Source organism: Salvelinus alpinus, chromosome 14, assembly GCF_045679555.1.
Source record: "Salvelinus alpinus chromosome 14, SLU_Salpinus.1, whole genome shotgun sequence".
NCBI lineage: Eukaryota > Metazoa > Chordata > Actinopteri > Salmoniformes > Salmonidae > Salvelinus > Salvelinus alpinus.
Genome location: NC_092099.1, coordinates 37387373 through 37415199, shown reverse-complemented (window position 1 = coordinate 37415199; position 27827 = coordinate 37387373). Strand labels below are relative to the sequence as shown.

At 44.5% G+C, this 27827-nt stretch overlaps 1 pseudogene; it reads right to left on the bottom strand.

Annotated features, from left to right (window-relative positions):
• Positions 1-27827, bottom strand: part of LOC139538247 (titin-like) — a 190420-nt pseudogene that overhangs the window by 16370 nt on the left and 146223 nt on the right.

Below are 27827 nucleotides of genomic sequence, written 5' to 3'. Positions count from 1 at the left end.
TCCAATTTGTTTCCATGTTCTTACCGAGTACTTTAACATTGACAGCCACTGTCTTGGTTCCACTGGCGTTCTTCGCGGTCAGAACATATCTTCCAGTGTCATTTCTGTTGCAGGACTTAATGATGGCCATGGCTCTTGAACTGGTGTATGTCAGGGAGTATTTCTCTCCCAGCTCCAGGACCTTGTCACCCTTGGCCCACCATACTATGGGTTCGGGTTTACCACCAACTACACCATCAAGGACCAGGTCTGACCCAGCCCGGATAGTGACGTGCTCTCCAACAAGAGAGCTGTCAAGTTCAGCCTTGGGAGGAGCTATAGACAAAAATAAAATATAAATCATAAAAAAGAAATGTGGTGAAATGTAAGTTTATCTACGAGTAAACGTAACAGTCACTTAACAGTATCTAACAGTAACTTACTGTATTCATCCTTGCAGGTGATCGGTCCTGTTGTTTCAGATGGTGCACTGTGAACTCCGGCTCCATTTCTGGCAATGACACGGAATTCAAAGATTTCTCCTTCACCCAGTCCTCTGACTGTGAAGTGAGTCTCCGTGATGGTGGTGTAGTTACACTTCAACCAGTGGGCATCATCCCACTCATCATCACTCCATGGCTTGCGCTCCACGACGTATCCGACAATCTTGCTGCCACCATCATTGAATGGTATACCCCATGCAATAGTTGCTGAGGACCTTGTGACATCAGTCACCTCTGGTTTACCAGGAGGATCTACATGGAAACAGAATAAGAATGTACAATCAGCAGAAAGGTAAAATGTCAACATGGATCAAAGAGACTCAAAATATTTCGAAAAATGTCCTTTTGAATGTTGCACTTACCGACTGGGTTCAAAGCCACTACTGGTCTTGAGGCCTCACTGGCTTTGCTGAGACCAGAAATATTCATAGCATAAACTCTGAACTGGTACTCCAGGCCCTCAATGAGACTGGAGACTTTGAATTGGGTATCCAGGCATGGGAGCTTGTTCTCCCTGACCCAAAGAATGGTGTTTCTCTCCTTCTTCTCTATCCAGTATCCAGTCACCTTGCTGCCGCCATCAGCATATGGCAGATCCCACTTGATCCCAATAGCAGTAGCAGATACTGTCACCACATCTGGGCGAGTTGGTGGACTTGGTGGAACTGATATTGAGAATAAGATAAAAACAATTCATCATTAGTATATTTTTCAAACTATTACAGCAAATGTAAATTGATTTAACACATGTAGGTACATAGGACTTACCGAATGGATGCTCAATGACAACAGCTGAGGATTCGATGGACTTGCTCACCCCATACTTGCTCTCAGCAGAGACACGGAAGGTGTACTCCATGTATTTGGTCAGATGGCTGACTTTGATCGTGGTGCGTTTACAACTTGAGTTCACCACTTGCCAGGATGTAGATCCAGATTCACGTTTCTCAATGATGTAGTTGTCTATATCCGTTCCACCGTCATCCTCTGGTGCTGTCCAAGCCAATGAACAGCCTTCTGATGACACTGCAGATATTTCAATGGGTCCTACTGGTGGAGTGGGTCTTCCAACAACGTTGACAGTAACAGCAAATGTCTTTGCTCCGGCGGCATTGTCCAGAGTGAGGTAGTATTTTCCACTGTCTGCTCTCTTGCTGTCTTTTACCACCAGGGTGGTCTTTTCTGTGGTAGTCTTGATGATCAATCTATCAGTCTCTTTTAGCTTCATCTCCTCCAGTTTCCAGGTGGCCTTTGGAGCTGGTCTGCCACTGATGGGGATATCAATGGTGAATGCATCGTGAGTCTTGCATGTGATGAGCTGGTTGGTTATGCCACTGAGATCTGCTGTGGGCTCAATCTTAGGCTCCTTGATGACAACGGATGCTAAGGCATCTCTTGGGACACTGATACCAGCCTCATTGATAGCCTTGACACGGAAGTCATATTCTGTGTTCTCAATCAAGCCCTCAATGACTAACTTCAGGAGTTTGGTTTGACCGCCAACAACCCAGCGATCAGAGCCCTTTGCTTTGGCTTCAGCAATGTAACCTGTGATGCGGCTGCCACCGTCGTGTTCAGGTTTCAGCCAGGCCAAGATAGCAGTGGAATTAGTAGTGTCAATGACGTCAAGACTCTTGGGTGGAGCAGGCACCTCAGTTGCAGTAATTGGTTCAGTCATCTCACAGGGTTCTCCCCTGCCATACATATTTTCAGCGATGACTCTGAACAGGTAAGGCACACCTATGCCTAGGTTGGTCATTCTGATCATTTGACGTGAGGACTTTTCGCTGACTGACTTCCAGCTGAGACGACTAGCCTCACGCTTTTCTACGATGTAGTGCTGAATGCGGGCTCCGCCGTCGTTGGCTGGAGCGTCCCACAGCATTGTCAGAGCTCCTCTGGTCACATCCTTGAAGCTGATAGCTCCTGGAGGTCCAGGTGTATCAAGCACCTTCACGGTAAATGTGATAGATTTGCGGCCACCGTTGTTCTCAAGAGATAAGGTATATTTTCCAGAGTCATATCTGGTACAGCTCTCAATGGTCAAGGTACTGTATGTGTCAGTTGTGTTGACGTCTGTCATAACACCAAGTTCTCCACTTGCCTTGGTCCATGTAGCCAGCGGAGCTGGTTTACCACAGAAGGCAATATGAAGAGTGACAGTGGCACCGTTCTTCACAACGTGTGTCTGTTTGAAGTCTGCATCAAGGGTGATTTCTGGTGACGTCAGTCTATCAACAGCTTGCACTGGATTAGGAATTGCACATGCTTCTCCTTTTCCAGACCCATTCACTGCACGCACACGGAACCTATATTCCTCACCAGCCATTAAACCTTTAGCGGTGTATGTGGTGTTGATGCAAGTTGTTCTATTGACTTGGTGCCATTCATTAAGGCTTGCCTTGCACATCTCAATGACGTAGCCAATGATCTCCATTCCACCATCAAACACAGGCTTGATCCATTCCAGGGTGACAGATGACTTTGTGGAGTCGGTGACCTTCACCAGTGAAGGAGCACTTGGTGCACTTGTTGGCTCCCTGCACTTGAAGAGTCTTGATGTGCTGCTTGCTGGTCCGATTCCGGCACCATTTTCAGCCATGACACGGAATTCATATTCATTACCTTCGGTCAGGTGTGTCACTCTGTGTCTGAGCTCAGTGATTGGCCTCTTGGATGAAACCTTCACCCATTGCAAACTCTTCTTCTCACGTCTCTCCAGGATGTAGTGCTTTATCTCATTTCCACCATCTGATCTGGGTCTTGTCCAGCCTATTGTGATGGTGTCTCCAGTCACATTTGTGGCGTCTGGTGTTCCTGGGGCTTCTGGAACGGCTGTGAAACAAAACAACATTTGTTTGTGTTAGTTAAACATAATTGAAGTTAATAACAAATAAGTATACATGTCAGTGATCACTTTAGACGTTGTTGGTTGATGGGACTTACTGAATTGCATCTGTGCAATGAATGAATCCGAGTCAAGAGGACGTCCAACTCCGAACTTGTTGACAGCAGAGATACGGAACTGGTACTCGTTTCCCTTGATCAGCTTGGTGGCGTTGAATGAACAAGCTTCACACTTGCTTGTCACCATTGCCCAGGAGATCCTAGATGTTTCTCTCTTCTCCACCGTATAATAGAGGATTGCAGCACATCCATCGTTCTCTGGCGGGTTCCACCAGACAGTTGCCTTTTCTGCAGTGATACCAGTGAAACGCACTGGTCCCTCAGGTGGTCCAGGAGTATCTGAAGAAAGCATACATTGCTAATGGTTAAGCATGAATCCATCCACTTAAATAATTTCCATCACAATTTCAGAGACAATAAAGAATGTAACAATCTACTGTATCTATAAACCAACCTGAGACTCTGATGTTGACACTCTCTGTCTTTGTTCCAGAGCTGTTCTTGGCTTCCACCATGTACACTCCGCGGTGGTCGCGATCAGCATCTCTGATGAAAAGGCTGCTGGAGCCGATGTTAGTTGTGATATCAATCAACATCTTCTTGTCGACCTCTTTACCGTTCTTGTACCATATGACCTGAGGCACTGGTCGTCCAGTGACACTGCAGTTCAGTTTGATGTTTTCACCAGCCTTGTACACAAGAGCAGTATCAGCACTGAACTCAATGTCGGGAGAAACTAAACAGAGAAAGACACAAAAACATACAATTAATGCTACATTTAATCACATAGAGACAAACTTAGACAGGTTGTATAATGTACAGTATAATGTATATTTAATATAATGTATAATTACCACTTTCATCTTTGGTCATGACATAGCCAGAGGACTGCGAGGGTGGACTGACTGTGCTGACAGCATTTCTGGCAATCACTCTGAATTCATAGCGATCACCAGCAGAAAGTCCGGTGATGGTGAATTGCAAATCACTAATGTCTGTGAAGTTGCATCTCAACCATTTGCCTCTGCCCTGGCGTCGCTCCACACTGTACGCCACAATCTTAAAGCCTCCATCTTTCTTGGGTGTATCCCATTTAAGTGTGACGGTGTCTCTTGTGACATCAATGACGTTAGGAGTACCAGGTGGATCTAAGGGGGAAGTGAAAGGTCAGGTTGCTAAATGTGTAAAGTGTTTATTCATAAAGTTAGCACATTCATGATAGCACACTGTTCATTGTGGAAAAAACAACAAGGTAACACTTTACTATAGCCCCTATTATGTATGCATTCATAAAGCCTTTATAACAGCTACATTATAACATCTGTCATAGACAGTCATAAACATTGTGTACTCACCAACTGGGGAGATTGCAAGGGCATGTTTGCTCTGTTCACTGACAGGACTCAGGCCAGCATTATTCTCTGCATAGACTCTGAAGGAATACTCCAGTCCTTCAATCAGCTGAATGATTCTGAAGTCACGGGCAGATATTATGCTGGAATTGACCTTGGTCCACAGAAGGCTGTTTCTGTCCTTCTTTTCAACATGGTAGCCAGTGATTGGTGAGCCACCATCAAAGCTGGGTGCTTCCCATTGGATAGTCATGCCATCACTGGTAATGTTGTACGTGACTGGTTTTCCTGGTGCACCTGGTGGCATGTACTGGTGTTGGGCGATCACGTCTGGTGAATTCAAAGGATCGCTCACTCCATATTTGTTCTCTGCACGCACTCTAAACTGGTACTCTGTGCCCTTGACAAGGTTGGGTATCTTGAACGTTGTCCTCACCACACTAGAGCAAACTATTTTCCAGTTAGCCTGGGCCGTCTCTCGTTTCTCCACACTGTAGCAAGTGATGTCTCCACCTCCATTGTCCTGTGGTTCATCCCAAGATATAATAATGCCCTGTGCTTTGATCTCATCGAATCGGACCGGTCCAACTGGCACAGAGGGGGGTCCGAGAGTGATCACATTGATATCAAAGAAGTTCTTGATAAGCTTGTTGTCCAGAACCAATGTGTATAGGCCTGCATTCTCTTTCTTTGCACTTCTGACTGTTATAGACACTTTGTTGTCTGTTTCACGGAAGCGAATCTGTTCACTTTCCTTCAAGGGAAAGTTTTCCTTCATCCATCCAAAGGATGGTTTTGGTTTACCCTTGAATGGCAACTCAATATGGATGTTTTGACCGACGCGAACAAAGAGTTCGCCATTTGGATAATCTATCATGTTGGCCTCAGGTGGAATAATAAACTCCTTTACTGTTATGGGCCCAATCTGAGAGAAGTCACTGTTGCCATTCTCATTCTTAGAAAACACTCTAAAGTCTACAACAGAGTTTTCCTTCAGGTTTTTAACTTCACATGTGCAACGTTTGCATGTTGTAGCAACAGTCCAGGTTTCGTCCTCTTTAGTTTTTGTCTCAATGACATAGTCTGAAATGTAGCTACCACCATCATGGTCGGGCTTGGTCCAGTGAAGAGTCACTGATGTCTTAGTAGCGTCTGTCATGACCAGCTCTTTGACTGGTCCGGGGGTCTCAGTGGCCCTGACTGGCTCTGCAGTCTCACATGTATCACCAGTACCATGCTCATTCTCAGCAGACACTCTAAAGAAGTATGCGATTTCATCCGACAGACCGTCGATCTTGTATGATGTGTTGGGGCATTCTGATGACACGACTGTATACGCTCTGTTGTTAGCGTCTTTCTTCTCCACAATGTAGTTGGTGATTGGAGAACCACCGTCGATTAGAGGAGCATCCCAGCTCAGGGTCAACTTGCCTCTGGTGACATTCTTGATGATCAGTTTCTGGCAAATGGATGGGGTGTCAAGAACCTTGACAGACACAGTGATGAACTTGGACTCTCCAACACCATTCTCAATCTCCAGGTAGTATTTGCCGCAGTCGTCGCGGGTGACCTTTGGAATGACAAGAACTGTTGTACGTTCTGTGCTGGTGATAGTGTATCTTGCATCACTGGCCATGTTCTTGTCATGTCTTCTCCATGTGCAGTTTGGTGCAGGTCTGCCCTTCAGAGGAATAAACACCTCAATATCCCTTCCTGCCTTGGCAGTGTATTGAGTTGTCATGGGAACATCCAAATTGAGATCGGCTTCCTCTGTTAGACGGATAGGGAAAGATAGAAAAATAGGTAAGAGATTTGTTACTACTGCAATAAGTAATACAATGTTCTGAATATTTTATTACGAACCAAGAATATCCTTGGATTGAACAGGCTGGTACATCTCGATTGGTTGACTGGGTCCCAGACAGTTGACTGCAGCGACACGGAAGAAGTAATAGGTTCCTGGTTTCAGGTGATTCACAACATACTCTGTTGTCCTCACTTCTCCATTGTGGCTGATGACAGCCCATTCCCTTTCTTCAGAGTTCATCTGCTCAACAATGTAGCTGGTAATCTCGCTGCCACCATCATACACTGGCGCCACCCAGCCCAGGGTGATGGATGTTTTGGTGGAGTCGACTACTCTGAGTTTGGTTGGTTCACCTGGTAGGTCTAGAATTATGAAAAAATTGTCAAATGTAAGAGAAATGAAATGAACAAGTAGTAGAGGAAACATTAAACTTTCTATGTTCTGACTTTAAGTTGCTCAGGATAAGAGCAATAACAAAAATGCATATGTACGTATTGCAATGAGGAGAATCACTTACCAACTGCGTCAGCAGCTTTGAAGAGGTCAGACTCTTTGGAGTACGGACCAGTTCCAGCCTTGTTAACGGCACATACACGATACTGATAATCCTTTCCAGTGAGCAGGTTGCTGACTTTCTGTCTTGTATCACGAATGGTGTCTTTGATAACCTTGAACCAACGCAAGCTTGTCTTCTCTCGTTTTTCTAGGTAATATCCATCTATGTCACTTCCGCCATCAATTCCAGGTCTTTCCCATACCACCGTCATTGAAGAGTGTGTGATCATGGTTACTTGAGGCTTGGAAGGTTGACTTGGAGGAACTGCAAAAGAATATAAGCATGTTGGGACCATAATACAATATGTTCAGGTAGCTGGACAGATGTTGTTTGTTTTATCCTTACCAAATGCATTCTTTGCCTCTACGGGTTCAGATTCCAGTGGGTCTCCAACTCCATATTTGTTAACACCCCGGACACGGAAGATGTACTCATTGCCTTTGATCAGTCTTGGGACATTCACGATACATTCCGCCCAATTCTCAGAGATAATGGACCATTGAATTCTGCTGGCCTCCCGTTTCTCCACAATGTAGTGGGTAACCATTGCACCACCCTCATCCTCAGGAGGACCCCACATGATGGTGATACTGTTAGCAGTGACCTTCTTGAGCTGAATCTCGCCAGGTGGTGGTCCAGGTTTATCTAATAATGACAGAACATTAGACATTTATTTTCTCACTTTGCTCAATCGCACATTACTTGTTTTGGTTATTTGCTAATTAGACATACTTTGTATTGAATAATTTTCCATATGGTTTTCAATACCACCTCTGGAATGCACTCACAGACCACCTGAAGCCAACAGACTCTTGGCTCCTTTAATAATAAAGTGTCAGTTTCCCTGTCTAGATGTGTGCTGTTTTTATTTATTTTAATGCATTCACTGCACATTATAAATTCAATGTAGTATTATTAAATATAGGTACCAAAATAAAAAGGATAAGGAGCAATACACACCAAGAATTTGTACTCTGACGTAGGCATATGCTGAGCCCAAAGAGTTCTTCAGTCTCATCTCATATGTTCCGGAGTTGAGACGTGTGGTATCTCTGATGATAAGAGTGGAACTATCAGCAGCGTTGTTCTGTACCAGCTGAGCCTGGGCCCTGGGGTCAAGTTCCTTTCCGTCCTTGTACCACTCAATTGTAGGAGCTGGTTTGGCAATGATTCCAAATCTAAGCTCGACAGTGGTTCCAGCTTTGTGTTTCACAACCTCGCGATATTCATCAGGAATTTCAATCTCAGGGGCACCTATGAGATAACACATAAGAGACATTACATTAATTAATAGTTAAATGAAATGTTAAATTCCTACTTTTATCATATTTGGAACATAACCCACCATATGTATCCACGCAAGTTGCAGGGCCTGCAATGATGGATGGATTGCTAACTGATCCAACTGCATTCTTTGCCATGACTCTGAATTCATAGGTCTCATCCTGAGTAAGTCCTGTCACAGTATAATGTGTTTCGGAAACGTTGGTCAAGTTGGCCTTCGTCCATCTGTCTTTCTCGCCCTCTTTCTTCTCAATCAGGTATCCTGTGATCTTGCTACCGCCATCATAATTGGGCTTCTGCCATGCGATGCTGATGGAAGTCTTCGTGATGTCAGTGATCCTGACATTGGTTGGAGCCTCTGCAAAAAATTGATGTGGAGGTTCAGATACAGTAGATGATTTGTAAAGTTTAGAGGTCACACAAAGGTATTCAATCACAAAACGAGAGTAACCAAGTCGACTTACCGCAAGCATCAATTGCAAGTACTGCGTCTGAGATCTTGCTGAGTGGACTGCATCCAGCTGCATTTTCTGCAACGATCCTGAACTCATAGATGAGGCCGGCAGCAATGTTTGGCACCTTGTAGTGTGTGGCACGGATAACAGTCTTGTTAACCTTCAGCCAACAGATGCTGTTTCTATCCTTTATCTCGAGGTGGTATCCAAAAACATGGCTTCCTCCGTTGGAGGCTGGCTCCTTCCAGGCTACAGTGATGCTCTCTCTGGTTACAGATGTAACCGTAGGAGCTGATGGAGCTACAGGGACAGCTAAAATGAAAGAAAATAAAATTTAGTATATATATATTTTATTTTATTTTACATATGCACATCTATATATGAAGTACAAACATAAAATATTCAATAATAGAGTAGTATAAATCTCACTGTAGGGCAGATCCACTCTGACGGTTGGAGAGTCGATGTGCTCACTGATGCCGTAGCGATTCTCAGCCCTGATTCTGAACTGGTACTCTAGTCCTGTTGTAAGCTTCATGATTTTCATGGTGCATCTTGCGACAGCCGAGGAGACCTCAGTCCAGTTGGCGTTGGTTGTTTCACGTTTGAGGATTATGTAATTTGAAATGACGCTTCCACCGTCATAACGAGGAGGAGACCACTTCAGACTCACACTGTCCTCTGTCACATCAGTCATTTCAATAGGACCAACTGGGGCGCTTGGTCTATCCAGCACCACAATGTTAACGAAAGACTTGGTGGTTCCACTTGTGTTGGAGGCACAGATGTCATACCTTCCTGAATCAATAGCAATGCTCTCACGGAGAGTAATGATGAGGTATTCAGGGGTTACTTCAGAGTTGAATCTTGTAGTTGACTTCAGTGCAACATCGTCCTTTGAAAGAGAAACCTTTGGCATAGGTCTACCAGTAAGTGGGATCTCACATTTCAGGTTTGATCCTGCTCTGACGTAGACTGTATTGTGAGGGAACTTCTTCATGTTGATCTCAGGAGGGTCTGTTGAAAGAATATGGAGAATTATTAAGACAAAGGAATAATTATTAGATATCAAATCAAAATGCAATACTGTAAGAAAATGTAAGTTTTTTAACCAGCTTTACACACATAATATAGTACTACCTTGGATTATGCTCAGCAATTCTCTACCCTTATTCATTTGTGATTTTTTATTTAACTAGCAAGTCAGTGAAGAACAAATTCTTCTTTACAATGACGGCCTAGGAACAGTGGGTTAACTGCCTTGTTCAGGGGCAGAACAGCAGATGTTTACCTTATCAGCTTGGGGATTCGATCTAGCAACCTTTCAGTTACTGGCCCATGCTCTAACCACTAGGCTACCTGCCGCCCCAAATATAATATATAAATGTAGGACTGGGGAAAAACTTACCATGCTGGTCTTTAACTGTTACAGGCAGAATCATGTCTTTAGCGTCACTGAATCCAGCATGGTTTTCAGCACGAACTCTGAAGAAGTATTCAGCATTTTGCGTCAGGCCATAGACCACCAAGTGGGTGAACTTGGTGACACCAACTTTCACCCATTTATCCTGACCCTTCTCAAGAGCATCGATTTGGTAACTGGTGATTCTGCTACCTCCGTCTTGCTCAGGCTTGCCCCATGCAAGTGAAACACTTTCCTTGGTTATATCGCTGACTCCAAGTGATGCTGGTGGACTGGGTTTTTCTGAAATCAACAAACATGGAGATTTTAATAACACCATATGATAAAAAAACATCTTAAATTAACATTTTGTTTTAGATTTTCAATTTTAGTATACCTGTAATCTTTGCTCCATCTTTGGTCTCAGCTGATAAGCCAACTCCATATTCATTTTCACCAGAGACTCTGAAGTAGTACACTCCTCCCTCCACCAGGTCTGTCACTTTGTAGGTCAGACGAGGGCAGGTATCTGTGAGTCTGGTCCATCCCTTTTTGCTTGCCTCACGAATATCAACAAGGTAGTTCTTTACAGCAGCGCCACCTTCATTATCTGGAGTATCCCATGTAACTGTTGCAGAGCTCTTCGTGACATCCTTGACCCCAACATGAGATGGTGGCCCAGGAGAGTCAAGAACCCTGACATTTAATGTGCATGCGACTTTTCCAGCTATATTTTGGAGAGTCACAATATATTTTCCAGAGTCATCTCTTGTTGCTTGTTCCACTGTAATAGACGTGAATGTGTCAGTGGTATCAATACTGGCCCTCACTCTCAGATCAACAGCAGCCTTGGTCCACATAACATTAGGGACAGGCTTGCCCCTGAATGGCACAGTTAGGGTGAATGAACTGCCATCCTTTACAATGAGTGTCTTTCGCATCTCATTGCTGATATCAAATACTGGTTCCTCTTCTCTCTCTTTAGCCACCTGTGGATCCGTAGGGGGGCTTGGCTCACTGAGACCAATCTTGTTGATAGATTTGACAACGAATAGATATTCTGCTCCAGAAGTTAATCCAACGACGGTGAATTCAGTGTTTTTTGTGTTTGAAACACCGACACACCAGTCATCATCATATTCGTCTGTTCTCCTATATTCAACACAGTATCCTGTCACAGGAGCACCACCATCGAACAATGGCTTATTCCATGAAAGAGTAACAGTAGTCTTAGTTGAGTCAATAACTTTCGGTTTAGGTGGTGGAGATGGCAGGAATTGGGGATCCTCCGCCTTTGTTAATTCGGTAGGAATACTTGGGAGACTCAAGCCTGCAGCATTTTCTGCATAGACTCTGTACTCATATTCAGCACCCTCACGGAGATTGGATGCCTTGACTCTGAGGTCATACACAGGCTTTTTGTTCACGCGTACCCAGCGCAATCCAATTTTCTCTCGTTTCTCAATAACATAGCCATAAATGCTGCTTCCTCCATCGGATTCAGGTCTTTCCCAGCAGATTGTCATTGCATCACTTGTGATACTGGTGATTTCAACATATGTTGGTGCTGCAGGGACAGTGTATGCATTCTTGGCTCTGGTGGGCTCACTCTCTAGGGCTTCACCGTCTCCATATTTGTTCACTCCCCTTACTCTGAAGATGTATTCATTTCCTTTAAGCAGTTTGGTGACTTTACATGTTGAAGCCTTCATATCTCCATATACTAAAGTCCAGGCGAGACGGCTGGTTTCACGTTTCTCAACGATGTAGTGCATGATTTCTGCACCACCATTTTCTTGAGGTGGTCCCCAGGTCAAAGTGCACTTCTCTGCTGTCAGACCAGTGACTGCCAATGGTCCAGAGGATGGTCCAGGACGGTCAAGGACCTTACAGTTTACAGCCAAGGACCTTGTACCAGCAACGTTCTGTAGAGTTACAATGTACTGGCCAGTGTCCCTTCTGATAGTGTCTCTGACTATCAATGTGGTGGTGCTGTGTGTTGAAGTAATCTCCACTCTTGCCTTGGCATCAATTTCTTTACCATCCTTTGTCCATGCAATGACTGGACGTGGGCGCCCAGAAATATCTGCATCAATTCTCAAAATATCTCCAGCTTTGACAACTACTAATTGCCTAAACCTGTCTTCCAACTCAATGCGAGGTGAATCCACCTCATCCTTGACTGTGATGGCACCTGTGCCCAGTGATGGCTCACTGAGTAATCCAGCTGCATTCTTTGCAATAACATGGAAGTCATATTGTACGTCCTCCGTAAGGCCTGTAATGTCAAAGTATGTGTCCTGGAGATTGGCAAAATTGCATTTCAGCCAACGCCCATCTGAAAGCTCCCTGCGTTCAACAATGTAGCCAGTCAGCTTGGCTCCACCGTCATGCTCTGGCGCCTGCCAAGTAATGGAAACTGAAGTTCTTGTGATGTCAATGACCTCAAGGTTAACAGGTGGATCACAAGGATCTCTTGCAGCTACAGGCTCAGATGCTTTGGTGCAAGGTCCAATTCCAGCAACATTCTGAGCATAAACACGGAACTCATACAGCAAGCCTTCTTCAATGCCAATCACTTTGAATTCTGTTTCAGCAATGAGACCTCTGTTGATCTTTGTCCAGAGAATACTGCTATGGTCTTTCATTTCCAGGTGATAACCGATGACTGGACTTCCACCGTCACTGGCTGGTTTACCCCATGCAACCAATATGCCAGACTTTGTAGCACGGGCAACATGGAGGGAAGTGGGAAGGCCAGGTGTCTCAAAGGGGTACTGTGCAACAATTGGCGCGGAGTCCACGGCATGGCTCTTGCCGTAGCGGTTTTCAGCTGCAATACGGAACTGATATTCAGTGCCTTGTGTCAAGCGGGGAACTTTAATTGATGTTCTGGCAACTGTGGCTGAAACAATATGCCATGTTGTAGTGGTGGTATCTCTCTTCTCCACAACATAGTTGTTGATTTGACATCCTCCATCATAGAGTGGGGCGTCCCAAGACAGTGAAATATTGTCAGCACTTACTTCATCTACTTTGATTGCACTTGGTGTGCCAGGTTTATCCAAAATGATAACAGCGATGGTGGCTGATTTCTTGCCAACTGCATTGGTTAAAGTAATCTCATACTTCCCGAAATCCTCCCTGGTTGCATCTTTGATTATAATTTTCGATGAATTCTTAGCTGCTAGAACATTCACCCTGGTTGTCTGCTTCAATACAGCTCCATCTTTTTTCCATGCAACCTCAGGTTCAGGTCTGCCTCTGAATGGAACATCAATCTTTAGATCGTCTCCTGCCTTGACACTGTATGTGTTGAACATCAGATCGATGATAGGTTCGATTGTAATGTCCTTTACTACGACAGGATCTGCCAGTGGCTTAGGTTCACTCTTGCCTTTGTCATTGACAGCAGTAATCCTAAATGCATATTCCTCTCCAGTTGTGAGTCCACCAATAGTTGCTTCCAATGCTTTGATCTCAGTGCATACAGTCCATTTCTCATCACACTTGGTTTGCATTTCTACTGTGTAGCTTGTGATTTTACTACCACCATCATGATCAGGCTTTTCCCATGCGAGACTCACACTGTCGCGAGTAACATCTACAACTGTAACTTTGCCTGGAGGCAAGGGGGCTTGGGATACCTTGATTGGTTCTGTTGTTTCTGCTGGCAAACCCACACCAAGCTCATTGACAGCTTTGACGCGGAAATAGTAAATTCCACCCTCTGTAAGGTCATCAATCTTCATGGAATTTCTTACACAGTTATTTGAAACACTTGTAAATGCCAGTCTTGTAGTATCTCTCTTTTCCACAATGTAATGTGTGACCTTAGCTCCACCATCAATCATAGGAGGCTCCCAGGATAGTGATACAGAATCTCTCTTAATGTCCTTGACTTCAAAGTTCTCAGGGGCACTTGGTGAGTCCAACACTCTGACATTAATGAATGCCGATTTTTGACCGCTAAGGTTCTCAAGAGTCAACACATACTTGCCAGTGTCAAATCTGTTGACATTGTCGATGACAAGCATTGTGTAGGAGCTTGTGACCTCAATTTGGGTACGCTCAGTAAGAGGGCCGTCCATCTTGGACCACTTTACTTCAGGTTCAGGTCTTCCTTTGATTGTGACAAACAAACGCAGTGTTGCACTTGCTCGTACTTGGACCATTTTCCTAAGGTCTGAATCAAGTTCAATCTCAGGGGCCTCAATTCTTTCAGATGCAACAACAGACCCTGGAACATCAGCATGCTCACCAACTCCTTCAATGTTAATTGCACAGATGCGGAAATAGTATTCTGCATTTTCCCTCAGTTTTTTCACTGTGAAGTGTGTTGCTTGGACACCAGTTGATGGTGTACAGGTTATCCATTCATCACCCCCTTCTTCTCTCATCTCAACAACATATCCTTTGATGGCTGCTCCACCGTCATAGATGGGTCTTGCCCATGAGAGGGATACAGTTGTGCTTGAGTGGTCTGTCACCTTAGGGTTGTTAGGAGGACCAGGTGAATATGTGGCATCACAGGCTTTTATGTATTCTGTTGGTGCACTTGGCACTCCCACACCAGCAGCATTTTCAGCAGATACTCTGAACTCAAAGGAATGTCCCTCGGTGAGTCCGGTGCACCTGAACCTGATGTCATTAAGTCTTTTCTTGTTGCATTTGGTCCATCTAATTCCCTCTTTATCTCTTTTCTCCAGGACATAGCCATCAATGTCTGAGCCACCATTATCTTCTGGACGTTCCCATGTAAGGACCATTGAGTCCCTTGTAATAGCACTTGCTTCAGGTGTTGAGGGAGCGCTGGGTGCCACGAAAGGATTACGTGCAATAACTGGGTCTGATTCAAGAGGTTCACCAATGCCAAACTTATTCACTGCCGTAACTCTGAAGATGTACTCATTGCCAGGCAAGAGTTTAGTCACTTTGTAGCTGATAGCTTGGATTCTGGGTTCAACTACAGTCCATGACAGTCTGCTGGTTTCCCTCTTTTCAATGATATAATGAGAACAGCTGGCACCGCCATCATGCAATGGATGACTCCAGTGAAGATAGGCTTTCTCTGCAGTCACGCCAGTTATCTTCATTGGACCTTCGGGTGGACCAGGTCTATCAAGAACTTTCACATTGACGGGAATAGATTTTGTTCCACCAACGTTGCTAAGACTCAGGACAAAGTGTCCACCATCTACTCTTATACATTCCTTGACTGTTAGAATAGTGCGTTGAATGGTGGTTTTGATCTCCATTCTTGGGGTAGTTTGGTCGATTTCTTTTCCATCTTTCAACCATGTGATTTCAGGGAGTGGTTTTCCCAAAATATCAGCATCAATAACAAATGTTTCACCAGCATGGATGACAATACAGTCCTTGAACTTGGGATCCATTGAAGCTGTTGGTGCTTCAATTTCATCTTTAGCAGTAATTGCTCCAGTGCTTTCAGATGGATTACTGAAAATACCAGAAGCATTCTTTGCAATTACTCTAAATTCATACTCACACTCTTCAGTCAGACCTGAGATTGTAAATTGAGTCTCAATTACGTTTGTGAAGCTAGCCTTCATCCAACGGCCATCAGGCAGCTTCTTCCTTTCAACAACATAGCCTGTGATCAGGCTACCACCATCATAATGAGGCCTTGTCCACGACAGTGTAACGTGGTTCCTGGTAATATCAATAGCCTCAGGGGTACCAGGTGGATCACATGGGTCTCTGGCAACACAAACATCAGAAATCTTGCTCGGTGGACTCATGCCAGCAATGTTCTCAGCAAAGACCTTGAATTCATACTCAATGCCCTCTTCAAGTTCATTTGTTTTGAATCGACAGTCAGGAATGAGCAGTTTGTTCAACTTAGTCCAGAGAATGCTGTTCTTCTCTTTGCGTTCGAGGTGGTAACCAAGGACTGGACTGCCTCCATCACTGGTTGGTACTTTCCATTCAACAACCATGTTGTCCTTTGTTACTGATGACACAAATGGAGTACCAGGTGCAAGAGGTTCACTGAAAGGATACTGCACAACAACACCTGCTGAGTCCAATGACGGACTCTTTCCATATCTGTTTTCTGCAAACACCCTAAACTGGTATTCAGTACCGGTTTTCAGCTTGGTAACTTTGATAGTTGTTCTTGCAACGGTTGCAGACACACAGTGCCATGCTACGGTTGTTGTGTCACGCTTTTCCACAATGTAATTGTTTATTTGACATCCTCCTGTGTACGCAGGTGATTCCCATGCAAGGTTTACATAATTGGAACTCACTTCCTCAATCTTTATAGGCCCTGTGACTGGGCCAGGTTTATCGAGGATGATCACTCCGATTTCTGCAACTTTTTCTCCTACACTGTTGGTAGCTGTGATTTTGTACTTGCCAGAATCCACTCTAGTTGCCACTTTTATAGCAAGGATTGTTGATGATGCTGTTCTTGAAACATTCAACCTAGTTGTTTCTTTAATTGCCTGTCCATCTTTTGTCCATACCACTTTTGGTGCTGGGCGTCCTCTCACTGGTATTTCCATCTTCAGATCTTCACCATGTTGGACACTAAAGGTGTTGAATGCCATTACAAAACTAGGTTCAATAGTCACATCTTTAGCTATGACAGGCACAGCTAATACCCTTGTGTCACTCTTTCCTTTGTCATTAAAGGCTGAAACTCTGAACTGGTATTCTTGACCTGCGGTTAGGCCTTCTACAGTTCCCTCACATGTCTTTGTGGTTGTGGATAGGATCCATTCTTCTAATCCTGCAGGCAGCATTTCTATGCAGTATCCCATTATCCTACTTCCACCGTCATGGTCTGGTTTTTCCCATGCCATCGAAGCGGTTGTCTTAGTCACTTCAGTCAACGTGACCTTTCCTACAGGCAGAGGGACTTCTGATGTCTTCACTGGCTCAGCTGTTTCTGCTGTCAGGCCTACACCATATTCATTCTCAGCCATAACTCTGAAGTAATAAATTACCCCCTCATTGAGATCTCCCACATGGAAACTGTTCCTTGTACACTTGTTTGAAATGTTGGAATAAGCTTTCCTGGTGGATTCACGCTTCTCAACAAAGTAATGCTTGACCCTCGCGCCTCCGTCAATGAGTGGGGGCTCCCAAACAAGGTTGACAGAGTTTTTCTTAATATCTTTCACTGTGAAGTTTACGGGTGCTCCTGGTGTATCAAGTACTTTGACAGAAACAAATGCGGACTTGGAACCACTGCTGTTTTCCAGGGTCAGAGTGTACTTTCCAGCATCATTTCTGTCACAGATATCTACTGACAGTTGAGTAAAATTGGCGCCTTTCTCAATTTGAACTTTGTTAGTCAATTCACCCTCATCCTTGGACCAGCTTATTTCTGGAGTAGGACGTCCTTTGAATGGAATATTGATCCTCATGGATCCTCCAGCACGCACAACGACTCCTTTCCTTAGGCATGAATCCAGCTCTATCTCTGGGGCAAACATTGCATCTACCGGTTTTACGGTTCCTAGAATTTCAGCAGGTTCACCAATACCCAATTTATTGATGGCACATACTTGCACCTTATATTCTTGATGCTCAGTAAGTTTGGTGATTTTGAAGGTAGTTGCATTCACTCCCGTTGGTGGAGTGCATAGGGTCCATTGATCCTCATCAGCTTTGCAGATCTCCACAGCATATCCCTGGATATCGACTCCACCATCGTAAATGGGTCTGCTCCATGCGAGTGTAATGGAGTTCTTGGAAGTATCAACCACATGTGCATTAGTGGGTGGGCCAGGCTCAAAGGTTGGATCACAGGCTTTGGTGTAAGGAGTTGGTTCAGTTGGTTGGCCGACTCCTGCAGCATTCTCAGCAGATAATCTGAATTCATATTCATGATCCTCTGTCAGGCCTGTCACTCTGAAGCGAAGGTCTGTGACTCTGCGTTTGTTGCATTTTGTCCATCTGATTCCAGCTCTATCTCTCTTCTCAACAATGTAACCAGCAATGTCACTTCCACCATCAACCTCTGGGCGAGTCCAGCACACAGTCATGGAATCCCTTGCGATATTGGCTATTTCCAATTCTTGAGGTGGTCCAGGAGTAACAAATTGATTTCTCATTAAAACTGGGGCTGATTCAAGAGGTTCACCAGTACCAAATTTGTTGACAGCCATAACACGGAAAATGTACTCATTTCCCATCAGAAGCTTTGTGACTTTGAACATTGTAGCTCCACAATCGCTAGCAACCACAGTCCATGCAAGACGGCTAGTCTCTCTCTTCTGAATGACGTAGTGGGAAATGCTGCTGCCACCGTCAGCTCTTGGAGGAAGCCAGGACAGTGAACATTTCTCGCATGTGACATTGCTGACAGTGAGGGGTCCCTGAGAGGGCCCAGGTCTGTCCAGTACTCTCACATTGAACGTTACAGTTTTAGCTCCAGCAACATTAGTTAGAAGCAAAGTATATTGTCCTCCATCCACTCTGATAGCATCTTTGACAACAAGCTTTGCTTGGAAATCTGAATTCATAATCTCAGCCCTTGCTGAATTCTCCACTAATGCTTCACTCTTGAACCATTGAACTGTGGGAATTGGCTTTCCTTGTACAGCGGCCTCAAGTGTAAATGTTTCCCCAGCATTGATGATAACAACCTGACTGTACACTGACTCAACTTCACATTTTGGAGGATCAACTTCATCCTTTGCTGTAATGGATCCTGTGCTCTTAGAGGGCTTGCTGATAGACCCAGCGGCATTCCTAGCTATGACTCTGAAGTCATATTTGCAGTCTTCAGTTAGACCAAGAACTGTGAATATGGTTTCAATGACATTTGTGAAACTTGCCTTCATCCACCTTCCCTCTGGGAGATTGCGTTTCTCCACCACATAGCCTGTGATCAGACTGCCACCGTCATCCTGTGGTCTTGTCCACTTCAGTTTCACGGAGTGCCTGGTTACAATGATAGCCTCTGGGGTGCCAGGAGGATCACATGGGTCACGTGCCACATATCCCTCAGAGAGTTTGCTGCATGCGCCAATGCCAACAATATTCTCAGCAGACACTTTAAATTCATATTCAATACCTTCCTCCAAAGGAGTAGATTTAAATCTACAGTCTTGGATGAGGGATTTATTGATCTTTGTCCAAAGGATACTGTTCTTTTCCTTTCTCTCAATGTGATAGCCAAAAATAGCACTGCCTCCATCTGAAATTGGTTTGTGCCATTCCACAACCATGTAATCCTTAGTGTATGAAGATACGTAAGGTGTTCCTGGTGGTCCTGGCTCCTTGAAGGGATACTGGGCAAGGACAGGTTCAGAATCAATAGCATAACTTTTGCCATATCTGTTTTCAGCACAGATCCTAAATTGGTATTCTGCACCTGTTTTTAGATTTGCCACTTTCAGGGTATTTCTCGCCACAGTGGCAGAGACTACTACCCAGTTGGTTGTGGTTGTATCTCTTTTCTGGACAATGTAATTTGAAATTGGGCAGCCACCAGTGTATGAGGGTGGTTCCCAGGTAAGTGTGATACTTTCAGCACTGATGTCATCCATCTTGATTGGGCCTGTTGGTGGGCCAGGTTTATCCAGTGTGATTACTTCAATGGTGGCATCTTTGGAGCCATGCATATTGGTAATATTAATACTATACAATCCCCCATCGTCTTTTGTTGCTTCTTTGATGGTTAGATGTGTATTGCGTGCACTGTCGACAACATTAACTCTTGTGGTCTGTTTCAGGGCAGCACCATCCTTTGTCCATGTAATGACTGGTTTAGGATGTCCAGCAATTGGAACTTCAATCTTCAGATCATAGCCGACCTGTACACTGTACTGTGTCAATTTAGGTCTTATGTCAGGTTCAATGACAAGGTCCTTTACTACTACTGGATTGGCCAGAAGTCTAGAGTCACTCTTTCCTTTGCTATTGACCGCAATTACTCTGAATTGGTACTCCTCTCCTTGGGCTAAGCTACAAACAGTAGTTTCAAGGTATTTACATTGAGCACATAATGTCCATTTGTCACTATCCTTGGATTGCATTTCAATCTCATAATGGCTTATTCTGCTGCCTCCATCATGATCTGGTTTCTCCCACTTAAGAGAGACACTGTTACGTGTCACGTCCAGAACTGTTACTTTCCCGGGAGGTTGAGGTACCTCTGAAATCTTTAGGGGTTCTGGTGTCTCTGCAGGTAAGCCAATGCCCCACTCGTTTTCAGCAAGAACTCTGAAGAAATAGATACTTCCCTCCACAAGTGGTTCAATCTTCCACGACATCTTGTGACAGGATGTGACAGGGGAATACACTTTCCTAGTGCTTTCTCGTTTTTCAACATGATATTGCTTAATTTTAGACCCACCATCCAAAATAGGTGGCTCCCAAGTAAGGGTGACTGAGTTCTTTGTTATCTCCTTAATAGCGAAATTTGCAGGCATACTAGGTGAATCAAGCACTCTGACACTGATGAAGACAGATTTAACTCCACTGGAATTCTCTGCAGTAACAGTGTACTTGCCAGTGTCAAATCTGTCAACGTTTTCAATTAGAAGTGAGGCGTAACTGCTTGTATTGTCAATCTGTGCTGTCTCCTTGAGTTCTCCATCAGCTTTTCCCCATTTCAGTTCAGGAGCTGGCCGTCCCCTAACAGGAACAAACAACCTAAGAGCGCTTCCAGCTCTGACATTAATCATCTTCCTCATGTCAGCGTCAAGCTCAAGATCTGGTGCTTCCAATTTCTCCTCTAGAAGAACTGATCCAGGGACATCTGCATGCTCACCAACACCAACCTTGTTTATGGCACAGACTCTGAATTTATACTCGTGCTTCTCTAGTAGTTTTGTAACTGTCAATTTAGTGTTTATGATTCCAGCAGGTGGAGTGCACATTGTCCATTCATCAGATGCTCCTTCACAGGCCTCCACTAAGTATCCTTGAATCTCACAGCCTCCATCATAGATAGGTTTTCCCCATGACAAGGACACAGATGTTCTTGTTGTGTCAGTCACTTTGGGATTATTTGGTGGACCTGATGTGAAGATAGCGTCCAATGCTTTATAGTAAATAGTGGGTTCACTTGGTTTACCAACTCCAGCAGCATTCTCAGATGAAACTCGGAACTCATAGCTGCGGTTTTCAAGAAGACCTGCTACTCTGAAGCGCAGCTCACTCACTGTACGCTTATTGCATCTGGTCCAGCGCACACCTTCTTTATCACGCTTCTCAATGACAAATCCAGAAATGGCATTGCCACCATCGTTTTCAGGTCTTTCCCACGTTACCACCATTGAATCTTTTGTGATGGTAGAGACTTCCACATCCGTTGGTGGATCAGGTGTCACAAATTGATTTCTGGAAATCATTGGCTCGGATTCAAGAGGCTCGCCAATTCCGTATTTGTTGACAGGAATCACTCGGAAGACATATTCATTTCCAGGAACAAGTTTTATGATCTTCAGATTTAGAGTCTGCACTTTAGGTTCAACCAGAGTCCAAACCAATCTGCTAGTCTCTCTCTTCTCAACAATGTAATGAGAAACATCACTACCTCCGTCTTGTGCTGGTGGTCTCCAGGCAATACAAGCCTTTTCACTTGTGACTCCATAGATAGAAATTGGGCCTCCTGGTGGACCAGGTCTGTCCAACACTTTGACATTGATGTTCACTGCCTTCTCTCCACCTACATTTTTCAAAAGTAGGATATATTGGCCTCCATCAACACGGATTGCCTCCTTAACACTCAAAGATGCTTTAAAAGCGGTGTTCTTTATCTCAAGGCGTGCAGCATCTTTTATTTCTATGTTGTTCTTCATCCAATGGACTGAGGGCACAGGTTTGCCAAAAATATCTGCACAAAGGTTGAACGATTCACCAGCCATCAGAACAACTGTTGAAGAGTACTTTGAGTCAATCTCTATTTTGGGAGGATCAACTTCATCCTTTGCTGTAATAGACCCAGTGCTCTCTGATGGAAGACTAAAAACACCTGCTGCATTTCTTGCAATGACACGGAACTCATAGCACTGGTTTTCAACTAAGCCAGTCACAAGAAATTGGGTCTCAATGACATTGGCAAAACTTGACTTCATCCAGCGCCCTTCAGGCAGCTCTTTCTTCTCCACAACGTAGCCAGTGATTTTGCTACCTCCATCTAACTCTGGCTTAGTCCATCGGAGAGTGACAGCTCCTCTTGTGACAATGACAGCTTCAGGCTTGCCTGGACTGTCACAGGGATCTCTTGCTACACGAATTTCTGACAATTTGCTAGCTTTGCCAACCCCAACAATATTTTCAGCATAAACTCTGTACTCATATTCGATACCTTCATCAAGACCACCAAGCTTGAACCTTGAGTCTGGGATCAGCTGTTTGTTTTGTTTCACCCAGAGGAGGCTGTTTCTCTCCTTACTCTCAAGGTGATATCCCAAAATCTTGCTCCCACCATCACTACCAGGCTTCTCCCATACAATAACCATGCTGTCCTTTGTAGATGATTGTATAACTGGGGTCCCTGGAGCGCTTGGGAGATTGAATGGATATTGAGCAACAATATTTTCTGATATAAGTACTGGACTCTTTCCATATCTGTTCTCAGCAGCGATCCTGAACTGATATTCACAGCCAGTCTTCAACCGAGCTGCTTTAATGATGTTTCTTGCAACTGTTGCAGACACAATCTGCCAATTTGTGGAGGTAGTTTCCCTCTTTTCTACTACATAGTTGTTAATGGCACAACCACCCACATATGTAGGTGGGTTCCAGGACAGTACCACACTGTCAGAAGTGACTTCATCAAGAGTGATTGGGCCAGTCGGAGGACCAGGCTTATCAAGAACAACAACCCCAATGTCCACTGTTGCTTCACCAGCTGTGTTTACAAGTTTGATGGTGTACTTGCCCACATCTTCCCTACTGGCTTCCTTGACCACAAGATACAAATGTGTATCAGTGGCATCAGCATTGACTCTGGTTGTTTCTTTGAGTGCGACACCATCCTTGAGCCAGGTCGCAACTGCTTTGGGACGAGCAGCATATCGCAAATCTATCTTGAGATCGTCTCCTGCCAATACACTGAATGTGGTAAACAGCAGCTTGAATACTGGCGCAATGACAAGATCTTTGGCTACCACAGATACACTAAGTAGACGAGGATCACTGGTTCCTTTTTCATTATGTGCTGACACACGGAACATATATTCTTCACCCTGTGTCAGTCCAAGAACAACAGCCTGTGTGATTTTTGCAACTGCACACTGGGTCCAAGTTTCACTGTCTTTGCCCTGCATTTCAACAATATATCCTGAGATTCTGCTTCCTCCATCATGATCTGGTTTTTCCCAAGACAGAGAAACACTGGTGCCTGTAACATCAACAAGAGTTACTTTGCCTGGTGGAAGTGGCTTCTCGGATACTCTGACTGCCTCAGGAGTCTCTATTGGAAGGCCAATGCCAAATTCATTCTCAGCCAGAATTCTGAAGAAATATGTGTTTCCTTCCTCCAGGCCACCAATTTTCCAGCTGGATTTAACGCATTGAGCACAAACTGTGGAGTAAGCTTTTCTTGTTGATTCACGTTTCTCCACAACGTAGTTTCTAATTCTGGAGCCACCGTCAATAAGGGGTGCGTCCCACATGAGTGATACTGAGTCTCTGGTGACCTCCCTGATTATGAGGCTTTGTGGTGCTCCAGGTGTGTCCAGCACTCTGACATTCACATATGCTGTTTTGCTTCCTGAGGCGTTTTCCACTGTCAACATGTACTTTCCACTGTCAAATCTGTCAACATATTCCACCATAAGAGCAGTAAATGATGATGTGGTGTCAATAGTTGCTCTCGTAACAGGCTCTCCATTTTCTCTGGACCACTTGGCCTCAGGAGCTGGTCTTCCTTTAATAGGTACAAAGAGTCTCAATGTGCCGCAAGCTCTAACGCAGACAACCTTACGAAGCTCTGCACCAAGGTCAATTTCAGGAGGAAGCAGCCTATCCTCTGCAATTGGTGTACCAGGCACTTGTGCTGGCTCTCCAACCCCTTCACAGTTAACTGCACAAATGTTGATTTTATAATCTTGGTTTTCTACCAGGTTAGTGATGGTAAATGACGTACCAACTAATCCCTTCTTAGGGGTTTGAATTGTCCATTCATCTTCCTCAGGTAGACAGGTCTCCACAATGTAGCCAATGATATCAGAACCACCATCGTATACAGGTTTGTTCCATGCAACTGTAATGGATGACTTGGTTGTGTCCAAGACTCTTTGATTTCCAGGTGGTCCAGGTTGGAAGATTGTGTCTACTGCCTTGTAGAATTCACTTGAAGGACTTGGTGTACCTAAACCAGCATTGTTTTCTGCAATGATTCTGAATTCGTATTCATGCCCTGGTGTGAGCCCCGATACTTTGTACCTCAGGTCAGTAACAGTCCTCTTGTTGCATTTAACCCAGCGAAGACCGGTTTTGTCTCTCCTTTCAACAACATAGTTGAAAATGCTGCTTCCACCATCGTGATCAGGGCGTTCCCAGCAAACAACCATGGTGTTCTTTGTGATGGTCGTCACCTCAGGTGTTGATGGAGCATCAGCTGGCACATATGGATTTGTAGAAACCATTGGATTGGACTCAAGGGGCTCTCCAGTTCCATACATGTTGACAGCCATAACTCTGAAGATATATTCATTACCCTTCAACAACTTGGTAACCTTAAACCGGTTCACTTGTAAGTCTGACGCTACATTTGTCCAAGCAAGTCTACTTGTTTCACGTTTCTCAATGATGTAGTGTAGAATCTTTGCACCACCATCATGTGATGGTGGCAACCATGACAGTATACATTTCTCAGCAGTGACATCTGTTACAGCAAGTGGACCATCTGGAGGTCCAGGTCTATCAAGAACCTTAACATTGAAGGTATGCTTTGCAAAACCACCAGGATTGCTGGCAGTTAAAGTGAATGTGCCGCCGCACCTTCTTAGAGAATCTTTGTTGACTAATGTTGTAGAAAAGTCATAGAGTTTGATTTCCAACTTTGCCGTATCTTCAAGTTCCTTCCCGTCTTTGGTCCATAGCAGTGTTGGGATTGGTCTGCCTGTTACGCTGGCAGCAAGTTTGAAGACATCTCCTGCTTTCACAACCACAGTACTATTATAGATTGTATCAACTTCAAGTTTGGGCACTTCAATGTCATCTCTGCAAGTGATTTCCTCTGATGGTAGAGATGGCTTACTGAGAGCACCAGCTGAGTTTCTTGCCAAAACATGGAACTCATAAGTAGCATCCTCTGTGAGCCCGCTAATAGTGAATGTTGTCTCAAGGACGTTGCTATAGTTGGCCTTGAGCCAGCGTCCGTCTGGGAGTTCTCTCTTTTCTACTTGGTACCCAGTTATTGAGAATCCTCCATCACCTTCAGGTCTTGTCCACTGAAGAGTCACCTCATGTCTGGTTACATTCAATGCTATTGGTTGGCCAGGTGGGTCCACTGGATCCAGAGCAAAGGTAGTCTCAGAATGCTTGCTTGCCCTGCTCAAACCAGCCATGTTTTCAGCAATAACGCGGTACTCATAGGCGATTCCATCCACCAAGCCTGTTGATTTGAACATGTTCCCTGCTACAAGTGCTTTGCTGATCTTCTGCCATAGGATACTGTTCTTCTCTTTCCTTTCAATGTGATATCCCAAAATTGGGCTTCCACCATCGGACGCTGGTTCATCCCAGCTAATAGTCATGGAATCCTTGTTGAAGTGGACGATTTCAGGAAGGCCTGGTTGTCCTGGCACATCGAATGGATAAGCAGCAACCACTTGTTCTGAGACTATACAGGGTCCAATGCCATACCTGTTCTGGGCTTTAACACGGAACTGATATGTGATTCCTGTTGTGAGACGGGCAGCTTTGAATGTCGTACGGATAACTGTTGCTGCTAATTCAACCCATGATGTGCCTGTGGTTTCTCTAGCTTCAACAATGTAATTGTTAATGGGTACGCCACCATCATTCTCCGGACCTTCCCATGACATGAGAATGTAGTCACATGAAACTTCTTCAAGCTTAATTGGTCCAGTAGGAGGTCCTGGAATATCGTGGACTTCAACAGTAATTGTCTCTGTCGTTGTTCCAAGTATATTCTTGCCGGTCATCGAAAATGTACCACCATCGGTCCTTTTGATCTCATTGATGTGGAGAGTAGTTGAAGTTGCAGTAGTATCAGTGTTGATTCTCTGTGTCTGTTTAAGTGTGTCCTCTCCTCTCTTCCATGAAACTGAAGGCCTGGGGCGACCCAGAACAGGAATTTCAACCTTCACGTTATCACCAGCTTTAGCAATGACCAAGGACTGGTAGACTCCACGCAGGTCAAACGCAGGTGCTGCTGTTTGTTCTCTAATGATAGCAGGTCTGCTTTCACGTGGATCACTTCTGCCAGAGCTGTTCACTGCCATGATGCGGAACACATACTCCATATTTTCAATGAGATCTGTGGCTGTGTAGTCAAGAGCTTTTACAGTTCTCACATGGGTCCATGTCTCTGTGTCCTTCTTCTGTGCTTCAATAACGTATCCAGTAATCCTACTGCCGCCATCATGTTTTGGCTTCGTCCATGCAAGGCTTGCAGTGTCCACTGATACGTCAGTGACATACAGATTTTCAGGGGCAGTGGGTGCTTGGGATGCTCTGATTGTCTCAGGTGTCTCTGCTGGCTCGCCGACACCCAGTTCATTTTCAGCGGATACCCGGAAGTAATATTCAGAGCCTTCATCCAAGTTGTCATACTTGAAGGAACATTTCTGCCAGGTTGTACTGATTACTGTGTAAGCTTTTCTTGTGGCTTCTCGCTTCTCAATGACATAGTTAATGATCTTTGATCCACCATCAATGATGGGGATTTCCCACTGCATGGTGATGCTTGTTTTGGTGATTTCACGTGGTATCAAGTTCACAGGTGGTCCTGGTGAATCCAGTACTCTGACATTAACGAATCCGTCTCTCTTACCAGCAACATTTTCTAATGACAGCATGTATTTTCCGGCATCATATCTTGTGCAGTCAGGGATAACCAGGAGAGTATACGACTCTGTAGTATCAATGTGTTCACGGCCACCTTTGCCAAGAATGGCATCATCTTTCAACCAGGTTACTTCAGGAACTGGACGTCCTTTAATTGGTACGAAGATACGAATGGATCCACGGACCCTGACAACAAGGGTTTTTCTATACTCAGCATCAAGCTCATAGTCGGGAAGTGTCTCACGGTCCCCAAGTTCAACAATTTCTTCAACCTCTGCTGGTTCACCAACTCCCTCTGTATTCATGGCTCTGACTCTGAAATAGTAGTTCCCACCTGCCTTCAGGTCTGACACAACATATTCTGTAATTCTCAGTCTTGAGACGTCTGTGACCCAATCGTCATGTCCTTCCTTTTTGTGCTCAACAATGTATCCCGCTACATCCAGGCCGCCATCATAGTGGGGTTTACCCCAGTTGAATGTGGCTGTTGTCTTGGTGGTGTCAGTAATTCTTGGGTTAGAAGGAGGTCCTGGTGGATCTAAAAAGAAGACATATATCAAGACATATCACCTGGTATTATTATATAGATCTATTGGGTTTCACTTCATAAT